The sequence below is a fragment of the Clupea harengus genome, chromosome 23, assembly GCF_900700415.2.
Source record: "Clupea harengus chromosome 23, Ch_v2.0.2, whole genome shotgun sequence".
Lineage (NCBI taxonomy): Eukaryota > Metazoa > Chordata > Actinopteri > Clupeiformes > Clupeidae > Clupea > Clupea harengus.
The window spans coordinates 11,595,627-11,608,934 of NC_045174.1; positions in this window are offsets into that span (position 1 = coordinate 11,595,627).

The following is a 13,308-nucleotide window of genomic DNA, read 5'->3' on the forward strand; positions in this document are numbered from 1 at the left end:
GAATGCTAAACATCAATGTTCCGTTTACAAGAATTACGAGATGCACACAGCCCTGGGGCATCTCGTTCTGTTTGTAAACGGGAAACCCATCTATTACTTGAAAGTTAACATGACCAGATAGGAAAAAGACCGAAAATGTATGCTGGTTGACGCAAACGTTATTCTTTGGTATTGCAAATAGGTGAAGTGACACGTTGTTCAATTATCTTACCTGTGGTCACGGCTCTTCCCAGATACTTCAAGTCACTCAGGTTTCTGTGGACAGCATAGCAAGGTTGATATAGTTAAGTCATGTCGGCTAAGAACAGCTAAACATGTTTATGCAGTAGTTGTGTTAGCTATCGACACCCAGCTAACGTTATTTTATGAATTTGTCATCATTAGTTAATGAAAAATACTGCAACATCCACCACAAAGAGAGAAAGTACATAATGCTAGCAGCTAGTTTGCTAACATGTCGCTGGCAGTTAGCGTCAAGGCTAACACAATTTGCCTTCATCCAAATGAAGGTGGTTAACATTACCTATTACCTGTACAAAATGGAATTTTCAGAAGAACATAACAAATTATACGGCCAGGTCATCTTAACTGAGAGAAAGAAACGTTCGTCTAAATAAAAATGTACATGCTGTAGTGACCGAGTTGACAGCAAGCTCACCCACGTTTAACCCAGTCAAACAGCTCACTCGAACGTTAACGCTGGAGTTGACAATACAATCTAGATAAGAAGGGTAAAAGTAGCCTAACTAACCTCATTCAATATCGATGCAACTCTTAAATAAGGCTTTGTTACGTTAAAAATACATTTTTGATGTTAACACAGAAATGTTACTTACCTACAGTGTCTACCTCCAGTCAGAGAAGTTTCCAGCTTGGTGTTGGCTACAAAACTCCGGCAATAGTGGCGGGTATTCATCACGCTCTAGAGTCAAAGTTTTCACTGGACGTAAACAGAATTTAACTCTCATCTTTAACTCTACTGTTTGGTCAAATGTACTCTTCACAATGATGAAATTACACTATCTAGTATTAAATAACTTAACTCTGGAATATTAACAACCCATTTTTTACTGCATTCGTGACCTCCTGCACAAGGATAATGACTTCAAGTGGATATCTTCTCATGAGAATAAATGGCAAAAGCTCAAAAGCACACTGCACCTGTACTGACATTCTTCGACCCAACAAAGAGGATTAAAGTGTCTACAGATGCATCAAAGAATGGAATTGGTGGAGTGCTTCTACAGGCTGAAGGTGAGCATTGGAAACCAGTAGCATACACATCCAGATCCATGACAGAGACTGAATGTAGATATGCTCAGATAGAGAAAGAATGCCTGGGATTAGTGTTTGGCCTGGAAAAGTTCCACAGCTACATTTATGGCCTTCCCACCTTCACTGTAGAGACTGACCATCGCCCACTAGTTTCCATTATTAAAAATAATTTGAATGAGATGTCACCAAGAATACAGCGCATGATGATGAAAATGCAGAGATATGACTTTGAACTCATCTACACACCTGGGAAACAACTGATTCTGGCTGACGCACTGTCAAGAGTGCCCACAAACAGTGTTAGTACAACTGAGGATGATGTTCAAGCACACGTCAACATGGTGTCTGTTACACTCCCTGTATCAGACACAAAGACCATGCAGATCGCTGAAGAAACTGCTAAAGACACAGAACTGCAACGTGTCATTACGAATATGCAGAATGGATGGGCTACAGGATCCTGTCCGCAGTTCTACCACATAAGAGGTGAGCTGAGTGTGGTGAATGGACTGCTGTTAAAACAAAACAGGATTGTTATCCCACAGGACTTGAGACAGGACATTCTGCAGAGAATTCATGAAGGGCACTGAGGTGTCGAAAAATGTAAAAGAAGGGCGAGAGAGACTGTGTTCTGGCCTGGAATAAACAAAGACATTGACAAAATGATAAGCAAATGTGAAACATGCCAGACATACAGGTACAAACAAACTAAAGAGCCCATGACTGTAACTGATGTACCAACAACACCATGGTACAAAGTAGGGATGGACTTGTTTCATCTTAAAGGAAAGTTGGTAGTCATTGATTATCTCTCAAATTATCCTGAAATGGCATTACTATCAAGTACTACTTCCAGCTGTGTAATAACTCATGCAAAATCAATCCGCATACAGTTATGAGTGACAATGGACCATGTTTCAACAGCAAAGAGTGGCAAGACTTTGTAAAAGCTTATGATTTTAATCATGTAACATCCAGCCCTCTATATGCACAGTCCAATGGAAAAAATGAGAAAGGAGTCGATATTCTCAAGCAACTCCTGAAAAAGGCAGCTGACAACAGCTCAGATCCTTACCTTGCTCTACTCAGTTACAGAGCATCACCTTTTGGAGTGCGGGCTGTCACCTGGCGAGCTACTGATGAAAAGAAAACTCAGGACAACACTTCCAAGCTACTCGAAGCAAAAGAAACATCCTAAGCTGGAACAAAAGCTAAAACAACAGAAGATGATGCACAAGACTTTCTATGACAGAACAGCTAAGCAGCTTCCGCCTCTGTCAAGGAATGACCCAGTCAGGATTGAAAGTCCTGAAGGATAGACAACAAAAGCCACTGTTCTTCAAGAAGTTGCTCCACAGTCCTACACAGTGAGAACCAAAGAAGGACAGATCATCAGACGGAATCGGCGCAGTCTTCTAAAAACACCAGGGACTGTTGCAGACCAAGAGCTCAGTAATGAACAAGCTGAGTCCGAATCCAGCTCTTCATCTTCTGAAAATTGCATTGGTTAATGAGCTTATTAGTACTAATGATCTTTTTGTGGGATGTTTAGATCAAGGCTCGAGTTTAATGTTTTGTAGACCTGATAAGTCATACCGGATAGCTAATGATTTAGCATTGTGAGATATGTTGTGACTTTAATAAGTTTAGTTATTATGCTCAAAGAAACTGACACCTATATAATGTTTATTAATCTGTTGAGTTTTCATCTAAAGAAAGGGGGATGTGGTGATTTGTAGTATTATACCTCAGACCACTAGGTGTCAGTAGTGTTACGTATATACAATAGAATAGCTACTACAGTTGGAGTTAGTAGAACGACAAGTGGATCTAACAAAGAACATCATTGTAATGTGATTCCCGTCATGGAAATAAAAATAATATAAAAATACAGTTCTTTATTGAAGAGAACAAAACAATGCCCTTGTGTGATATGGTATTTGTAGAATACCTTGAATACCTGTAAAAATAAAAACATAATGGACCAGCATAAACAAAAATACAAAAACAAACAATGGACCATTTGCAGTCAATCAGGGGTGTGATCTGTTCCGTGTAGAGAGCTTGGTGTGTGATGTCGTGGGTGACGCCCCCTCACGACAAAGGGATTCCCCGGAATCCCCAGTGATGTCAGTTGCGGCCTCCCGGCGGGCCAGCCCTAGCACATTTGGCGCCCTAGGCAAGCTTCACTCCTGGCACGCTACAGTAAAGTACTGCACCTTTATTCATTCCAAGATGCATAGCTCTTGATTAGTTGAATCATGTCTAATTAAACTGGCTAGCTCGCTACACCAAAACTAACGTTGTTATAATTACTTAAATTTCAATTTCATGACACAACGAAAATTACGCAAATTGCGGTACTCGCTATGCAACGAGTAGGATATTTGTAGTGTTGTTGCACTAACTATTGGCTTTATCTGTGCGCCCCTGGTGTAATTTATGACTGGCTGGCCCTCAATATTTTAATCATGTCTTTTTTGTATAATGTATAATAAATGGACATATTATTTTTGATATAGCCGCCTCTGTAAAATCCTTAAAGAACTATGTGACAGGGAGTAGGATGGCTTTCAATGATAAGGTACATCTTTTCTTCTTAACTCCACTAAAGTGCCCGGGGCAATTCTGGCATTCATGAAAGTTTTCTTATCTGGGATTCATTCTTGGCTAAGAACAGGATTTAAGGATTAAATTGGCACGTTTGTCTTCTTATTCTTCCTTTCTTTTCTTTTTGAATTGCGCCCCGGATGGGTTTTGCCTCTTCATCGTTTCTTTCTTCGACGTTGCTTGGACACTAATGGTATTTAGTTTTATACCATATATTGAAGATCCAATCTTAGGTTTGTCAGTCATGGCTTCAGGTTTATTCTTGTACAATGTTGAGACAGAGACTTGAAGATCCACACTCCCTCACAGCGCTTCACCTCAGCATATCTGATTATCCCTTGAGGGACAGTCTGTTAAATACACTGATATTAAGGGGTGTTACCGTCTATTCAAATAGGCCATGGAGACAAGGCCCTTTGGTGGGGGAAGGTGCTAGCATGTTCTGACAACACCAATGAGGTACGTACCCCTTCCTCTTTTGATTTTTGGCAAATTTTTCCCTTATGTTAGATTCATTTTTTTATGTCAAAATTTTGGTTGGAGATATAGAAGGTGGCGCAAAAAACTCTGCCCAGCAAAAGAAAAAATGATAAGAATGAGGGGTGCCCTAGGCAACCGCCTATGTCGCCTGTAGGAAGGACCGGCCCTGCCTCCCGGAACCGGCAGCAACATACACCACAACAAAACAGATAATCAAGATTCAGCCGGGCCAATACACAACGCAAGAGGATCAGGATGACAACTTTACTTCCTTTTATGCTGGATATTGTGAGCGTTGAGTTGTCTACAACGTTGGCTCCTCGTGGTTCCAATGGTTCGTCAGTGGAGTTTCTTCCAATCCGGAAACGGCAACCAGCAAACCTCGGATGACAAGGCAAGGGATCACAGCAGGCACAGCACAGCACACAGCAGGCCACGTAAAACACAGCAGGCCACGTACACAGCAACAACGGAGCGTTTAACCATGAAGGAAATGTTACGTCCCTTAGGTCAGGATTTGTGAGCATTGATCATCCAGCAAACGCGGCTCTCCGTGATGATGGCGTGCTCTTGTCTCGTCTGCCTCTCTATCCGTTGCAGCCCTGTTAGGTTGTTCTGACCCGTCTTGCTGTCCCAGCCGTCTCCCCCGTAAGTCTGCAGCCTCCTCTTCTTAAACCCTTCCTCTTTGCCCCTCGATCCCGTGGATAGGCTAGATGATAATTGTCCAGATCGAAAGCGTTTGAGTAATTTGTTAGCCCCAATGGGAAGTCTGTGTGGGGAACAGCAGTCCATGCTATCCACACGGTGCACATGATAGAAGATCACAAGCGGTAGACTTTCCCCAGGAGCTGGTGTTGAACCCAGCCATTCGCCGCGTGAGTGTCCGCCTGCACGGTTACTCCATGGATCCAGTCTACTGGCAAGCATGCGTGGCGTCCAAAGACCATGAAATGGGGGGTCATGTGGGTTGTTCTATGCATGGTGTTGTTATAGACTTGGAGCAAGGCTGGCAGCTTAGCCTGCCACTGCGACTTTTCCTCTTCCAGACCCCAACAGACCCAAAAGGTTCTGACTGAAGCGTTCGCATGCCCCGTTCCCTTGTGGGTGGTACGGTGCTATTTGACTCCTTTGGCATCAATACAGTTGGCACAATTCCGCGAAGAGGGCCGACTCAAAGGCACCCCCCCCCCCCAGTCCGAAAGGATCTGTTCTGGGCAGCCGAAGACTTGGAACAGGTGAGTCCAGACTCAATCTCAACAAGATAAGGATGGGGATTACACAGGCGGTTTGGCACATAACCCCCCCTTGTGGTGACTAAGGCCCTCCCCACTCACGACTCTGCATCATGCTGGGGTAATGGTTCAACCAATAGGGTACGTCCTGAGGAAGACGAACCTTCGCTCGTCCACCCCCACACTTAGATTTCAGATTTTGCGGGAACCACAATAGTCTCTGATTTTGGGAGTCTTACATGCCCTTGGCATGGCGGGGTGAGCCCCATGCTGGCTTGCTGGCAGATAGCTAATGCCTTCCCCCACTCCCGCTCTACTCGAGGTGGAAGCTGGGCCCGGAAAGCTGCCTCTCCAGGATGAAGGCCATGCATAAATTCTTGCCAACAGTCTGCTATAATGTTCATTCCCGTTCTGCACCTAAACAGTCATCATTAACAATAAACACCCCTTTATTCTGAAGCTGAACACCACCCACCATAAAGTCCAGCAAGGCATAGCCAATATAGGGGATTTGCAGGCCATTTGCAGCTTTCAGCAACAACCAGCTCCCACTTCCAACCCCACATTTCCCAAGCGCTGTCTAAAAAGGGGGCTGTCGTCGCAGGTAGCGCTGTAATTCCGTCCTCACAGGAGCCGTCTTCATGCCAAGCACAAACTGATCCAGTGGTGCCTCGTCTTCCTCCCCCGCAGCCTGTCGGTCCAGCTGTCGCCACTTTGCATGACATATGACACCGTGGCTCAGGTGCTTGCACTGCCGCCTTACAGCAAGAAGGTCCTGGGTTCGATTCGATTTGATGGTGGTGGTCACTCCAGACTGGTTCAGCCCCGGATTCTGACAGGGGAAGCTGAGAGGGAACGTGGGGTTGTGTATGCAACTGTCAGCTCCAGGACCTCACACTTTTATCTTGGTCATTCCTGTGCCACTGTGTACTGTAGAGGCCGAGGATGTAGAGAAGGTATTTGCGGAGACTTGTTGGAAGCACACACTGATTATTTTCACCTTTAGAGAAGACATGACAGGCGAGAACATGGAGGAGCAGCTGCCAATGGGATGCCAGGAGCTCATGCAAGTGGTGGAGAAGTGTGGACAGAGGTGGCTTGTTCTTAATGTGAATGAGAAGAACAATAGCAGACAGGTTGAAGGGCTTCAGGTATGCTTGATGGTTAACTCTCGCTGGGGCTCAGATGTTGCTGCACTTTCAGCACACTGCTCACCAGACCTGGAGCTGCTATCGTTAAAAGTTCGCCCCTTTTACCTTCCACGGGAATTCAGCTCTGTTATCATCACAACAGTTTACATTCCACCGCAGGCGGACAAAACGTGCGCGTTAGAGGAATTATACAGAGTTATAAATGGACTTGAGGATGCTCACCCTGAGGCAGTTTCTATTGTTGTTGGAGACTTCAATAGGGCTAACATGAGGAAAGTACTACCGAAGTACCATCAACATATAAACTTTCCCACCCGGGGCGAGCAGATTCTTGACCACTGCTACACGCAAATACGGAACAGTTACAAACCCCTCCCCCGCCCGGCTTTTGGAAAGTCGGATCACACCTCCATCATGCTAATCCCTACCTACAGGCAACGCCTAAAACAGGAAAAAACGGTTTTTCGGGCAGTTCAACGCTGGAGTGCTGAATCCATTAGCACTCTACAGGACTGCTTTGATACAACAGACTGGCAGATGTTTTGTGATGCAGCTGATGGGGACATCAGTGAATACACAGACTCTGTCTCTTCATACATCTCCAAATGTATCGATGATGTCGTCCCTTGGGTCAGTGTTAGGACTTTCCCAAACCAAAAGCCCTGGGTAAATGGTAATGTCCGTGCCAAACTCAGAGCACGGTCCTCTGCCTACAACTCTGGAGATCCGGAGGCTTTGGGGAAGTCCAGATGTGACCTACGGACGGCCATCAGAGATGGAAAGAGAGAATACAGAGACAAGCTGGAGTCCACCTACCTCAGCTCCGACCCCCGACGCATGTGGGGTGGCCTGCGGAACATCACTGGCTATAAAGGGAGAAATAGCAGTGATGATCAGCCTGCCGCCTCTCTACCTGACGACCTCAACACCTTCTACGCAAGGTTTGAGGCAACCAACCCCCTTCCTTCCGCGAAACTGGCCGAGGACCGAGACGACTACACTCTGTCCCTGAATGTGGCTGACGTGAGGCGAGAGCTCCAAAGGGTGAACCCTCGGAAGTCATCCGGGCCCGATGGAGTTCCTGGCCGCGTCCTTAGGGGGTGCGCCGACCAGCTAGCGGAGGTATTCACCTCCATATTCAACCTCTCACTACATCTGTCTGAAGTCCCCACCTGCTTCAAGCAGGCAACCATCATCCCCATACCAAAGAAATCATCCATCACCTGCCTAAATGACTACCGCCCCGTAGCACTGACCTCCACCATTATGAAGTGCTTCGAGCGACAGTACATGCCTACAACAGTAGATGCCTGAGAAAAGCACGGAACATTGTCAAGGACCACAGCCACCCAGGCTATGGTCTATTCACACTGCTGCCGTCTGGTAGACGCTACCGGAGCATCCGAGCACGGACTACCAGACTCACAAACAGTTTTTACCCCCAGGCTGTTAGGCTGCTGAATCAGCAACACTGAACAGTCGCCATCACCTTGTACTTCACACCCATACAAATACACTTGCTACATATATATATAAACCCACATTTTTTATCTTATTTAATTTAATATTCCCCACCCTGGAAACTGCCCTTCTTGTATTTTAAACTGTTGTTACTTGTTATATGTTATATGTTATTTCTGGTATATGTTATTTTGGTATATGTTATTTGTGTTACCTGTTGTATGCCGTCTACTGCGTAGATGTTGGCTGCCAAGTCATAAGAATTTCGCTGCGCTGAAGAAATTTGGTGTATGCGATAATAAACACTTTGACTTTGACTTATGGAGAAGATTGAGGAGATGGTTGAAGGCAACAACAAGAGTTTCTACAGCAGTGAGACCTACTGTATCTACAGGCAGACACTCAGCTAAGAGAGATGGAGAGAATGATTTAGAAAGAGAGAGAACAGAGGAAAGAGAGGGAGTAGAGGGAATGCAGGGAACAACTGGAGAAAGTTGAAAGAGTGTGTTAGGATAATGGAGGGAAAGATACAGGAAAAGGAGGAAAAGATTGAGGTTCTGGAAATCAGGATAAGTGGCCTTGAGAAAGAACTTGAGGAGGAGAGGAATGGCGAGCGACAGAGGGAACTGGAAAGGCAGGTGAAGGAGTCGTCAGAGTAGAGGGCTGAGGTGGAGAGAGAAAGAGAGCAGCTGAGAGAGGAGATAGAGAGAAGGAAGAGAGACACAGAAAAGAGATGGAGGATATCCAGGAGAACTATGAGAGAGAGGCCATGGCTGAAGCGGAGGGAAACCTCATGAAAGTCATCCTGCCTGAACTCCAGAGAAACCTCAGGCTCTCAAATGCAAAGATGCAAAGTGAATTCAGTTGACAGCTGGAGGAGAATAACATTGAAATAAAGAAAAAAAAACAGATGCTGATCCTGGAAGAGACCCTGAGGATGGAGAGGGAGGGGCAGAGGGACGCAGGACAGGAAGAGACCCTGAGGATGGAGAGTTCTGACATGACTGTTTTGAGCATCTGATCGAGCAGACCTGGGCAAAGTGCGGCCCAAGGGCAATTTGCGGCCCTATGGCTGTCCCTGTGCGGCCCGCGGAGGTCAATTGTAAATTAGGAATCAAACGTAAATCCCTGTATTTATTATACGGCTCTTCAGAATGTTCCAAACAGTTCCGTTGATTTGAATGGGCCATCCCAACGTTTGCAGTTTCTTTATATTCACTGCTGCGAAAAATGTATGACTGCTGTCATTGGCAACGGGTTTTGTGTGTTCTAATTCACATCTTTCATATCATTCCGCAACGCAAGTAGTCCGGTCATTTAACGTAACTGAAAGTCATTGAAACTTGAAGTCAGAAGGTGGGTTGCTTCGCATTTGCGTGAAGAACTAAACGGCAACAAAATGATTAAAAAGAGGTATTTTGGAGAAATGTCTTCTATTGTTTTGGCAACTAACCGTATGTTTGCGGGATATTTTTTTATTTCCGTAGGCCTACATTCGTGCGTGTGGGCGTGCCTGCGACCATTTGCGCTGATAAAAAATGATATTACTATTAATTTGTATACTTATACTATTGCATTACAAGCTTGCTCTCGTGTGTGTGTGTGTGCCATGTGTATTGATCGTCTGGGAACACCTTTAATACTGCAAAAAAAAATACTGCATTTTCAAAATCGTTTTGGTGAATGTTGATTACATGTTGATTAAATAATGTTGGCGTTTTTACTATGCCTGCACCACATTTTTTTGATAGCCTAAATGCAACATCTACTCTTACCAGTAGCAGTTAATCAAAACCATACAATTTAATGTTTTTTTTATAAAGAGATGCAACTTATATTGAGCAGAATTGAGTTCAGCCTATTGGTCCGGCCCTCCACAACACTCTCACTATCTCATGTGGCCCCTTGGGGAAATTAATTGCCCACCCCTGTGATAGAGTGTTAATATTATGGCACTCTAAGGACCATATCCAAATGTACATACAATGTATGTACAAATCCAGGTTTACAAAGCTTGTCGCGTCATACCCAGCATACCCAGAGATCTTTTATTTTTAATACATTTGCAGGAATTTCTAAAATCCTGTTTTTTCGCTTTGTCCTTATGGGTATTGAGTGTAAATTGATTTTTTTGCATAAGGCTAAAGGGGTCTGAATACTTCTGAAGGGTCTGAATACTTTCTAAATGCACTGTAACAAATTTAGGTCAGTCTCTAGTGGAGAAGAGTCCTATCTTCCTATCCTATGTGACATAATAGAAAAGGAAAACGGGTTTATATGTCTTAGAATGGGGAAGTGGGATGTGTGACAGCTGTCAATCACACCCGTAGGACCTCCCCAAAATGTGTGTGTGTGTGTGTGTGTGTGTGTTTGTGTATGTGTATTTGAATTTGAACATACAGTGCCCTCCACAATTATTGGCACCCTTAGTGAATGCGACCAAAACAGGCTATGAAAAAATATATCTTTGCTGTTTATCCTCTTGGTCTTTCACTCAAAATATTCACAAAAATCTTACCTTTTCATTGAAGTAAAATTATTGAAAGATTTTTTTTTTTTGACATTACATAAAATATTTTTCTCCAAAACATGGGTGCCACAATTATTGGCACCCCTAGAAAATCTTATAATTAAAATCTAACTGAAGTATATTACCAGTCATGTTTTACATTTTTAAGTTCACCTGTTTGATTAGGAACTCTTAAGTGGTAAACCATGACTTCCTGCTTCACAGGGGTATAACTATGAGGTGACACAGGCCAAATATCCTTGGTCATTCATCAAGATGGGAAAGACAAAAGAACACAGTGTCGAAGTGCGACAAAAGGTTGTTGAGCTGCTGAAACCCGGATATAGGGATATAAGAAAATATCTAAACAGTTGGAAATACCCATTTCCACAATCAGGGCAATAGTTAAGAAGATTAAAGCGACAGGAGATGTATGGAATCAGCCTGGAAGAGGACCTGTCTGTAAATTGACCCCATGCACCGTGAGGAGGATGGTTCGACTGGCAAAATAATCTCCAAGTATCATTGCTGGAGAATTGCAGAGGTAAATTGAGTCCTGGGGTCAGAAAGTCTCCAGAACTACCATCAGACGCCACCTACATCACCACAAGTTGTTTTGGAGGGTGTCCAGAATAAAGCCTCTGCTGTCAATCCACAACAACCTAAAGTGCCTACAGTTTGCCAAATGTAAGTCAGACTTTTATTATAGAGTTATATGTTCAGATGAGACCAAAATAAAGCTTTTTGGCAACAAACATCAAAGGTGGGTTTGGCGTTGACAGAAAGATAGCCATACAGAAAAGCACCTTATACCCACTGTGAAGTATGGTGGCACTTTGATGTTGTGGGGCTGTTTTTCTTCCAAAGGCCCTCGACATCTTGTTAGGATACATGGTATCATGGACTCCATCAAATACCAGCAGATATTAAATGAAAACCTAACAGCCCCCTCTATGAAGCTTAAAATGGGCCGTGGTTGGACCTTCCAGCAGGACAATGATCCGAAGCACATCTCAAAATCAACACAAAAATGGTTCACCGACAGCAGAATAAAGGTTTTGCTATGGCCATCACAGTCCCCCGACCGTAACCCCATAGAAAATCTGTGGGAAGAGCTGAAGCCGAATCTACAAGTGTTGACCTCAGAATCTGAAGGATCTGGAGAGATACTGTATGTAGGAATGGTCTCAGATCCTGTGCCATGTGTTCACCAACCTCATCACGCATTATAGGAGAAGACTCAGAGCTGTTATCTTGGCAAAGGGAAGCTGCTCAAAACATTGAATTAAGGGGTGCCAATAATTGTGGCACACCTGTTTTGGAGAATAATATTTATTTAATGTCAACATTTTTTCAATAATTTTACTTCAATGAAAAGGTAAGATTTTTGTGAATATTTTGAGTGAAAGACCAAGAGGCTAAACAGCAAAGACATATTTTTTCATAGCCTGTTTTGGTCACATTCACTAAGGGTGCCAATAATTGTGGAGGGCACTGTATCTTCGATCTCTCTTGCTCAATGCCATCTGGGGGCCTCGCAGGGGGGGGGGGGGGGGTTACTGATTAATAAATGATGATGTGTTTCACACTTTACAATAAGGCTCCGTTTTGCCAGTTATAAATGTTAGTTACTGATTAATAAATGATGATGTGTTTCACACTTTACAATAAGGCTCCGTTTTGCCAGTTACAAATGTTAGTTACTGATTAATAAATGATGATGTGTTTCACACTTTACAATAAGGCTCCATTTTGCCAGTTATAAATGTTAGTAACTCATAAGATTCATGAGTAGTAAGCAGAAACTTGATCTTGGATGGATGGATGGATACTTTATTAATCCAGAGGGAAATTTTAGGACATCCAGTAGCATCCAGACACAACATACACAAATCACATACACATAGGGAGAACACGTTCAAAAGGAGTGGGGTAGTAACCAGTACCGTAACGGAAACACAAGAGCCCCCCCTATATAGGCAAGATATCAAAACTCAAGCTCCCTATTTACTGTTGGCGCGCCGGTCTGTGACCTTCTGACCTATGTCGTCACGTCACTAGGCTACCTAACAAAGAAAGCACAATTAAATATATTCTTCTTTATTTCTATATCAACTCTGGAAACACAGACAAGACAATAAGACCATAGTGTGCATCCCATGTAATTCAAATAAAATAAAAAAAAACCTGCGGGGGTAATCTCCACGGGTCTGGTAGTAACAGATACAAGAATGGTAGGGAGTGTGCAATGGGCTAGTACAGCCAGTTAAGGGAAAGACAGTGGGTTGCCAAGATGGGGATCTTCCCAAATAGTGAGCCTGCATCGATGTATAAAAACTGTGTTATAACTAATTTATAATGGCTTATTAATGACTTACAAAGTGTTTACAACCTAATTAATAACCTAATTATAAACCATTTATAAACCTTTATAAATGGAGCCTTATTGTAAAGTGGTACCAAAGGTTCTATGTTCATATCTTATATCAGGTAAAGATGCGGTCTTTTGCTTGGTGTAAGTAATTATGGATTATGATTTAAGACAATGATATGTTTGTCTTCTTCAGTTTAAACAAAATGACTTTCTGAA